Source organism: Palaemon carinicauda, chromosome 12 (assembly GCF_036898095.1).
Source record: "Palaemon carinicauda isolate YSFRI2023 chromosome 12, ASM3689809v2, whole genome shotgun sequence".
NCBI classification, from domain to species: Eukaryota; Metazoa; Arthropoda; class Malacostraca; order Decapoda; family Palaemonidae; genus Palaemon; species Palaemon carinicauda.
In genome coordinates, this window is record NC_090736.1 from 122,554,219 (window position 1) to 122,570,794 (window position 16,576).

Genomic DNA, 16,576 nt, shown 5'->3' on the forward strand with positions numbered 1-16,576 from the left:
TCAAACTGTCTTTCCTGCCGTCCAGTCTTTAAAGATGGATAGTTTGCTAACTCCTCCTCCTTCCATATGCTTTACTCGAGCGAAAACGCCGACGAGGAGGCAGGCAGCCCGGCCGTCCGACAGTGTCAGAGACAGAGACACAGAGACCTCACTCACCTGGAAAGGTTTCCACATTTTTTATTTGTCCGACATGCCTTTCTTAGGCTAAAGGCTTTTATTGGGATCCCTGGTCTACGTCACCCTCTTGTGAAAATCTGCCAAAATCCATCTGCAACGCCTTTGTGCATGGTTCGACAATGGTGAGTACCAAGAATATATAGGGCTTATTTTTAAGGTTATCATTGCGAACTCTCATTTCCTTGTGTTGCCTATTAAAGTTTTCCTGTCTGTCATTTTTAATCTTATGAAGATTCGTAATAGTTCTTTTGTGGTCAATATGTTTTCTATATCGTATTCTCTTGTCCTTTCAGGTGATTTAGCTCTCGGACTAGTAACTCTAGCTTATTATAAATTCACGTTGTTAACACTTGGGTAAGAGAATCGTCTAATACATTAATGTTTCGAGTGATTATATTTATGACGAATTGTCTCCCATATTACGACCGAGCAAATTTATATTAGGTTTACCGTTCATTTCAGGATGGTGTTTGGTTTCGATGTATCGGCCCTTTTATTTCCTTCCTGATACTAATGTAAACCTCAGTTGCTCAATTGTAAGGTAATTTTAAGTGGGTTATTATTCCGATGGGTATATTCTTCTACATAAATGACCATGCTTTTTAGATACTAATCTGCCTGAATATATCTTTACAGACAGCGAGCGAAGCAGAACGAAGGAAACGCCCTACGATTTACGTGAGTTGCCTTGTTCTCCAACCAATTGTTTGTAACTCCGTTACTACGTTATTTTAAAGGCTTATTTATGTAATAAATATCATATTTAATTACATTTTTCCTTCCAACCTTTATTTCAAACCACAGATTTTTATGGTGTTCTGCTTATGGCGCCCAACGTGGGGCAACACAATGAAAGGTGCTTAATGATGGTGCAGATGATCCAGTAGAGAATTGACCACGACCGGGGCTCCCAGTAGTCTCATATTTCTATTTGCAGGACTTTGACATTTTCCTTTCCAGGATATTAACATTTCATTTAAATAAATATATTTTTCCTTTTCAGAAAGTTAACATTTTATTATTTTGCATTTGTTATACGTTTGTTATAATGGCTAACTTACAGGTACTGATTGGACAACGAAAAGTCATTCGGAGAAAAGTCACCGAACAATTCAATAGGTCTGACACCTATTCTGCCCTTACACAAGAAGAAAAGTTAGCTATTAAAGGTCTTCTTGTTAATTATAGAAACAAGCTGTCAGAGCTAGATGATCATATCCTCTTGAAGAAATTTCCTGACGTATCTGATGAAGCAGAGTTAGAGCCAGAATTAACAAGTTGCCAGGATTATTTAGGTAAAATTGAGTATTGTTTACCATTACTTGAGATTTCCAGGGGTAATAATGGTTCTAATATTCCCGACGTGGCCCGCAGTTTACTGAAACAGCCAACAGCTCCTCTTCCTAAGTTTACAAGTAAAGAAGGAGAAGATTTATTGAAATTTATAGCAGAGTTTGAGGCTACAACTAATATCTTTCAGTATCCTGATAGAGATTTACTTTTATTGCTGAAGCAACAGATAGACGGTCGAGTAAAGACTTTATTATGTTCTCTGGAAGCTGACAAACAGCGTTATGTAGATGCCAAAGAATTATTGATTTCCGCCTTTGCTTCTAAGGAGGTTGGTAAAAACAATGCAATTAGGAAAATTACGGAGTTAAGTCTAAGAGAGGGTGATGACCCCTTCACATTTATTTCCATCCTCCGATCAGTATGTGAAGCAGTCAAGACTTTTAACATTGGACCGGATGAATTTGTCAGATATTTTGCTTGGCACGGCTTTAATGGTCACTTTCAGCGTCATTTTATTAATATTACAGGAAAAACTCATCCTTCCTTAAATGACATTATTTCACATTTCTTTGCAGCTTGCGAAAGGTACGAAAGTGACGGGAAAGGTGTTGAAAGCTTGAAATGTAAAGCTTCACGTGTCAAAACATTAACACTCCCTCTTCCTAAAGAGAGTACTACCAGCATGGCTGCGGAAGCAATAACATGATAAAGACAGGTCTTCGCCTCAGTGTTCCTTGTGTTCTGCGGTTGGAAATACTGATAAATTTCACTTTATCCATAAGTGCCCTAATTTTCTTTCTCCTACAGATAAAGTGCATATTTTAAAATCTAGAAATGGATGTGTAAAATGCGGCCAGTTTAATCATGTTTCCGGTAAGTGTCGTTTTAAATTCAAAAGACGCTGTTCAAATTGTAACAGCTGGCATATGACTTACCTATGTGATAGGAGTCAGTCACCAGACAGAGACTCTAACAATATTAATAACTGCAAATCCAAGGTGGAAACTTCTCAAATAAGCAGCGGTGTTGCCGTACTTCCTACTTGTCAAGGTGATTCCATTTTACCCACCTTTTCATTTAAAGTTGGGGGAACTGTTTACAGAGGACTGAAGGACAGTGGTTCGCAGAGCACGTTTGTCACTAAGAAATTGGCGGAGGAGAATAATCTTAAAATCATTAACTCTAAAGTAAAGCTAACAGTTAATGGGTTTAATGGTAACAAGGAGTATTTTACTGAAATTGTTGAAGTTCCTGTTACGATCGGAGATAAATCATTTATAATTTATTGCTTGGTTGTACCAAACATTAATGTAGCATTGAAATTACCTCTGCTTGGTAGATTAGTTGATAAATTTCAGGCACAAGGTGTTAATTTAGCTGATCAATTCCTTAATAAATTTTCTCATGAAATTGATAATGTTCAGCTCATTTTAGGTAAAGACTTCGCTTATTGTATTGCAGGTACAGATACAGTTTTTGGAGGAATAAATTCATCGATGTATACCGAGTGTCATGCAGGTATTTTGTTGTCTGGTAGCATTGATTTAATGATCAAGAATATTGATAATTTGGCTGATAAGAGAGTGCCAACCTCGGCTGTTAGTAACCCATTTGAGTGTAGTTCTGCTATTCATATCCAGAGTAATTCATTTTTGCTGAACTCTAAAGTTGATATTTTTGCCGATGATGAGGTTAATAATAACTTTGAGGTAAACTGTTCATTTTCTGTAATAAATGAAAGAGGTATGCTTATGGAGAAACCACTGCAACAGGCCACTGATCAACTTCTAGAGTCTGAATGCAATTATTACTTAAATTACGATCAGAATTCCTACAATGATGAAAGTATTGAACTTAATAACCAGTTGGTCGAATTTACCATCAAAACCCTTCGTCGTAGGGAGTCTGATGGACGTATTATCGTTCCCTTGCTGTGGAATAGGGTTTCTCATTTACTTTCAAAGAATGAAAATCTATCTAAGTTGATATTAAGGTCTAACCTCAAGAGACTTAAACGACATCCAGAACGTTTGCAGCTCGTTGACCAAACAATTAGGAAGCAATTGAAGGCAGGCATAATTGAACCCATTTATGATTTAGAGGTGTTTAAAAGTGAGAACCCTCAACATTCTTTTTTACCACATATGCCTATCTTTAAGCTGGATAGGGATAGTACTAAATGTAGGATTGTATTTTTGTCCAACCTTAGGGATTCTTCTAATAATATATCTTTGTCACATAACCAGTGCATGTATTCAGGGCCTACGTTAAACCAAAAATTGTCCTCTTCCTTTTTACAGCTTAGATTTGACCAAAAGTTACTCATATTTGACCTTATGAAAGCCTTTAATATGTTATCTTTAACAGAAACTGATCAGTCGAAGTTGTTAATTTTTTGGTACAAAAATGTGAATCAAGGTGATTTCTCCTTATTGGCTTTTAAGAATGTAAGATTACCTTTTGGCCTTAGATGTAGTCCCTTTTTATTAATGATTTCATTATATTACATACTTGTTTTACAACCTTCAGAGGATTCTCGATTAGCAGATTTAAAGAAATCTATCTATTCCATGATTTATATGGACAATGGGGCCATTACTGCCAATACTTCAGAGGAGTTAGTGGTCGTATAAACAGCTTTCGAATATATTCAATCCCTATAAATTTGACATTCAGCAGGTTGTAACTAATGACTCGACTTTACAGGATAGTGGACCGCGAAGCCGAGGCAGCTACGCCTTTACGTAACAAGTTGTTTGGTTTAAACTGGGACCGATGTTCCGACGAAATTTTCACTAAACCAATTTGTCTTGATCCCAATGCTAATACTAAAAGGTCTCTTTTACAAACAATTGCTTCACATTTTGACCTTTTTGGTTTTAATATGCCATTGTTTAACCGCTGTAGATTGTTCATGCATCAATTACAGTGTCAAAAGAATTTACATTAACGCAAGAATTGCAGAGAGAATGGATTAATATTTGCAGGCAAACCAACAGAGCTCCTCCTTTAAAAATTGCTAGGTGTGTTGGTCCACGAGATGGCAATTATGATATTTATATTTTTTCAGATGCAAGTAAGGACATATTTGGTTGTGTACTCTATTTACAGCATATTGAATCCAAGCGCTTAAGCTTTATACATGCCAAAAACCGACTTGTAAATAAGCAACTAAAGAGTAAATCCATGCCCTCTCTGGAACTTAACGCAATACATTTAAGTGTTGAGTGTGCTCTTGAGATTTACAAAGATTTGTCTGCATCTGCTTGCTTAAAACCCTTAAAGGTTAATAATATTTACGTATATACTGATTCTCTCTGTGCCTTACATTGGCTGAATTCTGCTGCCTTGAAATTGGAAAAATTAAATAAACATTCTCCATTTGTCGTAAACAGACTTCATAATATACAAAGAATGTGTGAAACGGTTCCTATAAAATTTAGCTTCATTTCAGGGAAAAACAATCCTGCGGACATAATCACCAGATGTGTGTCATACAACCAGTTGCAAAATTCTTGCTTTTTTTCAGGACCAAATTTAAGTATAAATGAAGTTCCAGAATTGTCAACTACCATACCAGCATTTGAGATGCCCACTGAGGTTCAAGCAACTCCTTCCACAGCTCAGGTTATTGAAGTTGCTAACAATCTTATTGATATTAATAATTATTCCAATTTCAGGAAACTTGTATTGATTTTTCGCAATATTTTCTTAGTGGTGCACAAGTGGAAGCTGAAAGCGAAAATTGCTTGCTCACCAGTCGCTAATTACTTTGCCCAGGCTATAAATTACTTGTTAAACAATGAACAAAGGAAGCATTATCCTGAGGTATATTCTTACCTACAGCATGGTCTTAATTCCAGAAAAGACATTCCTCCTATTATAATGCAACTTAATGTATTTTTAGATTCACAGGGTCTTCTGAGAGTTAAAGAGTAAATTCAAAAAATGGAATTATGGCTTAAGTGGAAATTACCCTTTATTATTGCACCCAGACAGTCATTTGACCAAACTAATTATTTGGGATGCACACCTCAAATTATTACATTCAGGATGTTATTCTGTATTAACAGAGCTCAGAAAGCATTATTACATCCCTAAACATTTCTCAGTTGTGAAAAAGGCTCTTAAACAGTGTGTTCATTGTCGTAGGTTTAATAATCGTTATATAAGGTTAAATCAGAACTTTTACAGAGACTTCAGAGCAGATCCTCCTATGGTTCCTTTTTCTAATATATTTATGGACTATCTAGGACCCTTCAATACGAAGGATGGAAAAGAGACCCGTAAGGTTTGGTTACTATGTATCACCTGTACTTGGTCTAGGGCAGTTAACCTCAAAATTTGCAGGAGTTTGAATGTTGCAGAATTTTTAAGAGCATTTCAGCTACACTGCTTTGAGTACGGGATTCTTCAACTTTGTATTAGTGATCTTGGAACTCAGTTGGTGGCAGGAGGTAATACCATAACTTCCTTCATTAGTGACCCTCAGACGCAATTATATTTTGAGGAAAATAATGTAAAACCCCTCTCCTTTCAGCAATATTTCAAAGGCTGCAGTGAATTGGGATCATTAGTAGAAGTCTGTGTAAAAATGGTCAAAAGATTAATGTTTGGAGCAATTAAGAATTTTATATTGACGTATGTAGACTTTGAATTTCTTGTCTGTAATATTGTGCATCTCATTAATCGACGACCTATAGCCTTCAAAGAAGCTGTTCGTGCTGAGACTGACAATGTGCCCGAACCAATAACGCCGGAACAGCTCGTGCGAGGCTATGAATTGACTTCTCTAAACCTTATCCCTAATCTTCAACCTCTTTCAGTTGAAGATCCAGAATTTTACCCTGATAATCAAGCTATTTCTCAGAATTACGTAAAGTTGTGTAAAATTAGGCAGACTTTAATAAGAGACCTATCATAATGAATTTCTAGGTACTCTGATTCAGCAAGCAGTTGACAGGAAGGGGCGGTATCGACCCGTTACTCATAAATTACTGAAGGTTGGCGATGTTGTATTAATTAAGGAGGAACATACCAAAAGGAATAATTATCCTCTAGGCATAATTTTGGAAGTTTTTAAGAATAATTTGGGTGAAGTTACCCATGCTGTTATTAAGAAGGGAAAAACAGGCCAGCCAACAAGGTTGCATGTAAATAATATTATTCCAATACTAGAAAACACAGGAAGTACCAATTCAGCTACTCCTGATGTTTGTAATTCTGTTACTTCGTCCTTAAGGCCCAAAAGAAAGGCTGCTATATTAAGCCAAGAAAGGACAAGACAGATGCTTTAATCTTTATTCAGTATTTGTATTTTCTTGTATTTAATTTTTTTTACATTTCTTAAATGTATTTTTTCTTACAATTGTCCTGTTATATATGTTTCAGGATGGAATTTTTTCATTACTGAAAAAACCCCATCTTCGCCCCTGGACTGTACAAGACATTTCATATTTTCACATGGCGACAGGAAAGACTAGTAATTATTAAGAATTTGGTATTTTCAATTGCCCTACTCTTGGTACCATCAAACTGTCTTTCCTGCCGTCCAGTCTTTAAAGATGGATAGTTTGCTAACTCCTCCTCCTCCCATATGCTTTACTCGAGCGAAAACGCCGACGAGGAGGCAGGCAGCCCGGCCGTCCGACAGTGTCAGAGACAGAGACACAGAGACCTCACTCACCTGGAAAGGTTACCACATTTTTTATTTGTCCGACATGCCTTTCTTAGGCTAAAGGCTTTTATTGGGATCCCTGGTCTACGTCACCCTCTTGTGAAAATCTGCCAAAATCCATCTGCAACGCCTTTGTGAATGGTTCGACAATGATGAGTACCAAGAATATATAGGGCTTATTTTTAAGGTTATCATTGCGAACTCTCATTGCCTTGTGTTGCCTATTAAAGTTTTTCCTGTCTGTCATTTTTAATCTTATGAAGATTCGTAATAGTTCTTTTGTGGTCAATATGTTTTCTATATCGTATTCTCTTGTCCTTTCAGGTGATTTAGCTCTCGGACTAGTAACTCTAGCTTATTATAAATTCACGTTGTTAACACTTGGGTAAGAGAATCTTCTAATACATTAATGTTTCGAGTGATTATATTTATGACGAATTGTCTCCCATATTACGACCGAGCAAATTTATATTAAGTTTACCGTTCATTTCAGGATGGTGTTTGGTTTCGATGTATCGGCCCTTTTATTTCCTTCCTGATACTAATGTAAACCTCAGTTGCTCAATTGTAAGGTAATTTTAAGTGGGTTATTATTCCGATGGGTATATTCTTCTACATAAATGACCATGCTTTTTAGATACTAATCTGCCTGAATATATCTTTACAGACAGCGAGCGAAGCAGAACGAAGGAAACGCCCTACGATTTACGTGAATTGCCTTGTTCTCCAACCAATTGTTTGTAACTCCGTTACTACGTTATTTTAAAGGCTTATTTATGTAATAAATATCATATTTAATTACATTTTTCCTTCCAACCTTTATTTCAAACCACAGATTTTTATGGTGTTTTGCTTATTAAGAGGTTATTAGCTACAACACCCAAACCCAGAAAACTTAGACATTTTCTCTACTATAAGTTGTGCAGTTTTATTTCATCTGTGTATGATTCCTAATCCATACCACATCAAGCTACTGATAAAGCAATCTTAGCTGATGCTCTTTTGGCACTAAGTCAAGAAGTGAATAATTCACAGCCAAGTGGGAGTGCAGCGTATGTACTTGATGGGGGCTCCTTACTTTAAAAAAAAGACAGAAAAATACAAACATGGCCATAGGGTAAAACATTTGACAACATCTGTTCCTTGCATTCGAAGTACATGCGAAAGAGATATAATTAATCAACTGTTACAGTTGTATTTAATGGATAATCCAGTGTAACTAGTACTAAAGATGTACTCCACATAAGAAAATAAAAAGTCCCAGGGCCATATGTTTCCTTTGAATGTGAGATGGTACGTTATCTTAGGAAAGATGATATTCTATCAAGTAAAAACACTGACAAGTTCGTATATCTGGTTGGCTCACACCATATAGATTGAAATTATCAAGTCCTATGGCCTTATTGAGGAAACTGCCATTTAGTCCTCCTATCAAAAAGAAAATTTTATTTTCGGAGGACACTGAATTACTGGTCATAACATTCCGTCGTTGCATTAATGTGTCCATTGAAAATGAAAGTGAAATTGAAGTAAAAAATAGTTGAAGACTTGGAGCGTTACAAAAACTACGCAGGTACTTCATGAAAATATGTACGACCAAAAATGTTATCTATTTGTGTATTCTTTGAATGCGAGACAGTGTCTAAGATCAAAGCAATTGGAAAGACCATAAGTCTGAGAATAATAAAAATTCAATCATTAAGAAAATATGAAGAGGTCCTTTAGGGTAATGAATCTAAAAAGGAAGACATAAACAAATAAAAAGAAAGAGCTATGGTCATACTGTGTAGTGGTTGAGTAGGGAAATCCCTCGACTTATTTAAACATAGAAACTGATGTGACAAATTGGCAACCAACACTCTAGCTGTTCAAGGGAGCAGTCTACCTCCAAGACCAGCTGCCATGAAATTTGACAGTCAAAAGGCATTCTACCACATACAGAAGTGGAAAGGTAAGACATTGTAGTGGGCCTTGTTCACTACACAAATACAGTTCAAACAATCATTCATTTCATATAAAATTTGATTGTTTTGTTTCTTGAATTTCTATATCATAGCATATTACTTTTAGAATGCAATATTAATCTCTTTTTTTCTACTATTACAGGGAACATAAGCAACATGGGTCCTACTATGGGGATTGACCTTGAAAGTTATTAAACTTAAAGCAGTTTAAACAGACAAAGCGCCTGCTCCAAGCTTATTACTTAAACAAGATGCAACTCTGTTAGCTGATGTGCCACAAAGATCTGCACCTGCTGCAAACATGGAATATAATGTACAGCCATGTGTGGAGAGGGCAAGAGTACACCATGTGCAAATCCCCTCACCCCCATACACACATTCATGAGGTATAAAAGAAAGAAGAATAAACTTGAATATATATCGAAACTCAGAAGTATATTACTAATAACTCTAAGTATTCATCTTAGGTGGTATGAATTTTTGTGTGGAAATACCATGCACAACTCGCCTAAAAAGGCGCAAGATTTCATGTTTTTTTTTTTTTAGTTCTCTTAAAGACTACTTTCTGACATTAAATAAATAAAAATTGGCCATGCAGCCACATAGATTATCAGGAATTAAGCTCGCATATGTTTAATTAGAATAGACCTTTACTTCAAAAGTGCTGAACCAAGTAATTCTTGAAGAACTAATTAGTGTGGCTATCTGTTCTCTTTTAATTGATATGCTGGAAATGATGGATAAAAAAAAAACAAATGTCATCTTGATATTACTTGATCTTTGTGCTGCTTTGGAGAGAGTTATTTATGAACTGGTACTGAATGATATATCAGGCTTTTGAATACTTGAAAGGCTACTTAGTTGATAAAAACTACTGTGTGCAAACTGGAAATTCTTTTTCAAACCCAGACCTCAAGGAAGTGTATTTGCCCAATCCTATTGTGTATCAATACCATTGGTCTATCGAATATACTACAAAGAGATGGAGTGAAGGTAAAACTATTTGTAGATGATACACAATTTTGCGTCTCCATAAATGATACAGACGTCACTGCTGAAATTCTAATCCGAATTCTTGGTAGTGTTAGTGAATTGATGAAAATCAAACAACTATAATTAGATGAAAATAAAACTTAATCTATGGTGGTGGGAAAAAAGAACTTAAGAAATTTTGACAATATTCGAATAAACTTAAATAAAAAAAAGAAAAAATATGCTCGGTATTTAGTAAAGTCTGTGATCTAGGAGTATATTGACTCTAAATTGTCTTTCAATGACCAACCCGATCACATAGTAAAAAATGCTGAATATCATCTAAGAAACATTGCATTTATAAAGAAGTACCAGAATGAACATTCGGTAAAGAAACTTGTGACAAACTGTTGTTACCAGGATTGACTACAGTAACCCCATCCATCACGATCTGTCAAAGGTGCAGCTTAAATTACAAAACATAATAAACAAAGGATCAAAACTTATAAAGGGTGTCCCACCCTCGAGAAAAGATCAATCCTACACCAGTGATTTACACTGACTGACTACTAAAGCTACGATTGAGTATAAAATGTGTACATTAACCCATCAAATTTTCAAATCGGGGCATTCAAAATGCTATGAAAATTACCACTTATTGTGCAGGCATCAATGTGTGTTGACCCAAGAATAGTTACAGATGGTTTATAGTTATTTGAACATATGTATATGTCTACTGTTGGCTCTAGAGCTTCAAAACATGCGTTCCTTAAGAATAGACAATAAGCTCCTACTAGACATGAAGGATTTCAAGAGGATACCGAATACTTTCTTGTTCTGTAAGTGCTTCGATGGTGTGCATTTCCGAATAATCGAGCAATATGAGGTGTGAAATACTAAATGCCTTGGAATGCCTATGATAAATGATTGTTAAGGTCCTATACAGATCCCCTGTAGTTTATGACCTGAAAATCCACCCTTGAAGTAAAGTAATTAAAGTTGTGTATTGAGTAAAGTGATAGACTCCCAAGGAAGCTAAATGTAAACAAGAACCCTAAACTATAACTACCAGTGTTTGTAGACAGTGATAATAATAATAATAATAATAATAATAATAATAATAATAATAATAATAATAATAATAATAATAAATTTGATTAATTTATACATAGTGAAATAAAATAATTGGAGTCAAATAAATTCTCCTCTTATAATGATTATCAAACAAAGAATTCGAATACTTCTTTCTTACATTGACGTAATTACGTTTGGAATTTTAGTTCTTTAAATTTCCAATAGTTGATGTGATGAATATTTGTGATTACTTTTAATGAACTATTATACTGTATTGATGCATAACAATATTTATAGCAAGTAGCTCCTATTTTGTTATGTTTAGACTGTTATAATAGGTGAAACGGCTGTAGGCTGATAATGACAGCAATTTTACCAAAAGATTTATCCATTACCCAACTGTTAATAAACACTATCTAACAGCTATAAGAAAGGCTACTATAATGTTGGACTGATGAAACTTAAAAAAACATAAAACAAATTCTAGCATGCTCTTAGAAGTTGGACATCAGTTCATAAATAGATAAGAAATAATAAAAACATTGCATTGAACTCCATTTCAAGTCACGGTTTAGAATAATCTGGGAATATGGTATATTGTTCACAGAGAGATTTCTTGCCTTCCTGACAAATGATACTATGCCATATCAACCCATCTAGTGATGGGTGACATATGAAATGAAAGAAGGTAATGAATAGGTATTTGGGTGACAAATAAAATTAAATTCATGTATATGGGAAATGGTATTTTCTTAACCCATCCTTTTGTATCACATTTGGATCACATATTTTTAGTTATATTTTGTTCCCGGGTGTAATTTATGCAGCGCTGTCCGCTGTGTGCATATTTTGGCAAGTCTGCCCATGAATGTTCTTTACACCAAAAAGAGAGAAAAACAGGTGGAATCACGCCCAGCTCGAGACTAGTCTCATGACGTCACGTGGACCCCAGATCTTTTCACAGGGAAATGTTACTGCAATGCATTTCTAGCCAAATGGCACTTGTATTATTTTATAATTCAATTCACTTATCATTAAGTAGTTATATTATAAAATGATATGTCGACTAAGAAAATACCAGTTTAAATTTTTTTTTATTTACTATTTAACGATCATTTTAATCATGTTGACCCCTTTTACCCTATAAATTCAGATGATTCTTAGGAATTTACAATTATTACTTTGAAATTAATTCTATATTTAAAACTATAGATTGATACCTCCAAGTATGTATTGATTAATTTACCAACACAAGCAGATCTAGCTTTCAGTTTTGTTCCTTGAGAAAAGTTTAATAAGTTTTCCATTTCCTTGTGACTTTCTAAAAATTGAAAAGAAGGTCCAAATAAAATCTTTCTTACTAGAGAAATACAATCGCTGCTTATTTCTTTTGTGTCTGCAAAACCTTAGGATACATTCTTATACCTGAACTTAATTGCTACATTATTATTATTATTATTATTATTATTATTATTATTATTATTATTATTAGCCAAGCTACAACCTTAGTTGGAAAAGCAAGATGCTATAAGCCCAAGGGCTCAAACAGGAAAAAATAGCCCAGTGAGAAAGAAAATAAGGAAGTAAATAAATGATGAGAATAAAATAACAATATACCATTCAAAAACAAATAACAGCATCAAAACAGAAATGTCCTATATAAACTATTAACAGCGTCAAAAACAGTTATATTATATATAAACTATAAAACATTTGCTCCAACTTTGAACTTTTGAAGTTCTACTGAGTCAACTATCCGATTAGGAAGATCATTCCACAACTTGGTAACAGCTGGAATAAAACTTCTCGAATACTGTGTAGTATTGTGCCTCATGATGGAGAAGGCCTGGCTATTAGAATTAATTGCCTGCCTAGTATTACGAACAGGATAGAATTGTCCAGGGAGATCTGAATGTAGAGCATGGTCAGAGTTATGAAAAATCTCATGCAACATGCATAATGAACTAACTGAACGACGGTGCCAAAGATTAATATCTAGATCAGGAATAAGAAATTTAATAGACCGTAAGTTTCTGTCCAACAAATTAATATGAAAATCAGCAGCTGAACACCAGGCAGGAGAACAATACTCGAAACAAGGTATGATGAAAGAATCAAAACACTTCTTCAGAATAGACTGATCACCGAAAATCTTGTAAGACTTTCTCAATAAGCCATTTTTTTTTTGTGCAATTGAAGAAGACACAGACCTAATGTGTTTCTCAAAAGTAAATTTGCTGTCGAGAATCACACCTAAAGTTTTAAAAAGAGTCATAAAAATCTAAAGAAACATTATCAATACTTAGATCCGGATGTTGAGGAGCCACCGTCCTTGACCTGCTGACAATCATACTTTGAGTTTTGCTAGGATTCAACTTCATACCCCATAATTTGCACCATGCACTAATTTTAGCTAAGGGATTCACCAACCCCAGATCTACATTCAGGGGATGGAATTGATGCACAAAGAGAGTAGCATCATCTGAATATGCAACAAGCTTGTTTCCTAGGTCAAACCACATGTCATGTGTATATAGTATGAAAATTAATGGGCCAAGAACACTACCCTATGGAACACCGGATATCACATTCCCATACTCACTATGGTGCCCATCAACAGTAACTCTTTCAGTTCTATTACTTAAAAAATCCTTAAATAATGCTAAGAAATGACCCTCCCACTCCCAACTGTTTGAGTTTGAAAACAAGTGCCTCATGCCTAGTTACTCCAATGCTTCAATCCTTATCATATTTTCAGAATCTAATTTCAAGCCTACAAATTTATGACTTATATTTGGATTTTTTCCAGGGGATGGGTGGATATAAATAACTTAAGTTTCTAAATCCACATGAGGGGAATGACTGTCATTAGATTTTTTAAACTATTATATATATATATATATATATATATATATATATATATATATATATATATATATATATATATATATATATATATATGTATATATTATATATATTATTTTATGGCTTTGCAATCAGCAGTCACTGATACAAAAATTATGATAATACATTATGACCATGGTTAGCGTGTTTTTTGTTTTTCTTTGTTTTTCTTTTTTTTATCGTGCGTTGGTCTTGACATACTAAAAACTGAATAAAGCTAGGATAAAATCGTATATTACAGAAGTTAGGACATTGATTTTTGATACCACAAAATATGCTCTTTGCCACCGACATTCTCTCTCTCTCTCTTTCTCTTTCTCTTTCTCTTTCTCTCTCTCTCTCTCTCTCTCTCTCTCTCTCTCTCTCTCTCTCTCTCTCTCTGAGTGTGTGTGTGTGTGTGTGTGTGATCGTCTCCCCACTGTTTAACAGTTCCATTTTTCTGATTTTTTAGTACACAGGGTTTCCAGTTATTTATTTATAGCTACTTTGGGATCGATTTCACATCATCCTTTATTCTTCTGTAACTTAATAGTTACTCATATTACTGTATCTCTGGAGAGGGTATTAGTTAGTTTGTTAGCTTCACCCTCTGTGTGGTCAAAGCCACCTATAATGAATTCTAACAACCGTTCTCTTCACAAAAGTTATATACAAGTTATATCTTTGTAAAATAAATCTCGTAAGAGCTGGTGATCAGTTGTTAACTGATTTTTTCTTCTTCTTCTTCTTCTTCTTCTTATTATTATTATTATGTAGGTAGTATGTTGGCCAGTTCACCAGCCACCCGTTGAAATACTACCACTAGAGAGTTATGGGGTCCTTTGAGTGGCCAGAGAGTACTATATATGACCCTTTTCTCTGATTACGGTTCTTTCACTTTGCCTACACATACACCGAATAGTCTGGCCTATTCTTTACAGATTCTTCTTTGTCCTCATACACCTGACAAAACTGAGATTGCCAAACAATTCTTCTTCACCCAAAGGGTTAACTACTGCAATCTGTCTTGATTGGAAACGTCTCTGCCTGGTTTTTGCCAGTCGGGGGTTCAAGTCCCGCTAAGACCCGTTAGTCCCATTAGTGTCTGCAACCTTACCATCCTTGTGAGCTTAGGTTGGGTTGTTTGGGAGAGCCTATAGGTCTATCGGCTGAGTCATCAGTAGCCATTGCCAGGTCCTCTTGGTCCTAGCTTGGGCGGAGAGGAGGCTTTGTCGCTGATCTTATAATATATGGCCAGTCTCTAGGGCATTGTCCTAATTGCCTCTGCCATTCATGAGCGACCTTTAAACCTTTAAACTTTTAAAGGATAGAAGAGACTCTTCAGGTATGGTAAGCAGCTCTTCTAGGAGTACACTCCAAAATCAAACCATTGTTTTTTAGTCTTGGGTAGTGCCATAGCCACTGTACCAAGGTCTTATACTGTCTTGGGTTAGAGTTCTCTTGCTTGAGGGTACACTTGGGCACACTGTTCTATCTAGTTTCACTTCCTCTTGTTTTGTTAAAGTTTTTATTGTTTATATAGAAAATATTTATCTTAATGTTGTTACTATTCTTGAAATATTTTATTTTTCCTTTTTTCCTTTCCTCAATAGGCTATTTTCCTTGTTAGGGCCCCTGAGCTTATAGCATCCTGCTTTTCTTACTAGAGATGTAGCTTAGTATTTAAGAGTAATAGTAATGAAAATAATAAAAATAGTAATAATAATGATAATAATAATAAAAATAATAGTAATAATAATAATGATAATAATAATATTATTATTATTATTATTATTATTATTATTATTATTATTATTATTATTATTATTATTATTAGTAGTAGTAGTAGTAGTAGTAGTAGTAGTAGTAGTAGTAGTATCATTATTATTGTTATTACTATCATTAATATTATTATAACTTGCTAAGCTACAACCCTAGTTGGAAAAGCAGGATGTTATAAGCCTAAAGGTTTAAACAGGAAAAATAACACAGTGAAGAAAGGAGATAAAGAAACAATCAAACTAAAAAACAAGTATTGACCAATGAAATTATTTTAACAATAATAACAAAATTTAAAGAAATCTTTCATATATAAACTACATAAACTTTAAAGAAAATACACGAGGAAAATATATAAGATATAATAGTGCGCCAGGGAATACTCTCAAGCAAGAGAGAACTCTACCCCAAGACAGTGGAAGACCATGGTACATAGGCTAAGTCACTACCGAAGAATAAAAAATAATGGTTTGATTCTTCTAATATAAGAGCTGCTTACCATAGTTAAAGAGTCTCTTTTACTTTTACCAAGAACAATTGCATTGCCGTAGTTAACCACTTTAATGAATAATGGTTTGGTAATATCGCTGTTGTTAGGTATATGAGGACAGAGGAAAAAATAATAGGCCAGACTATTTTGTGTACGTGTAGACAAAGCGACGTAACCAGACAGAAGGATCAATATAGTTCTTTCTAGTCAATCAAAGAAGTCATAACTCCCTAGCGGTAGTATCACAACAGGTGGTTGGTGCCGTGG

The 16,576-nt window shown here is 34.8% G+C and overlaps 1 long non-coding RNA gene across 1 annotated transcript in view; it reads left to right on the forward strand.

The window, feature by feature from the left end:
• LOC137650623 (uncharacterized) overlaps positions 1-843 on the forward strand; it is an 897-nt gene extending 54 nt beyond the window's left edge. The window contains exons 1-2 of the long non-coding RNA XR_011046012.1: positions 1-299; positions 814-843. The exon at positions 1-299 is cut by the window's left edge and continues 54 nt beyond it. This is a non-coding gene — a long non-coding RNA (uncharacterized lncRNA). The remainder of the gene's footprint in view (positions 300-813) is intronic.
• The last annotated feature ends 15,733 nt before the right edge of the window (positions 844-16,576 follow it).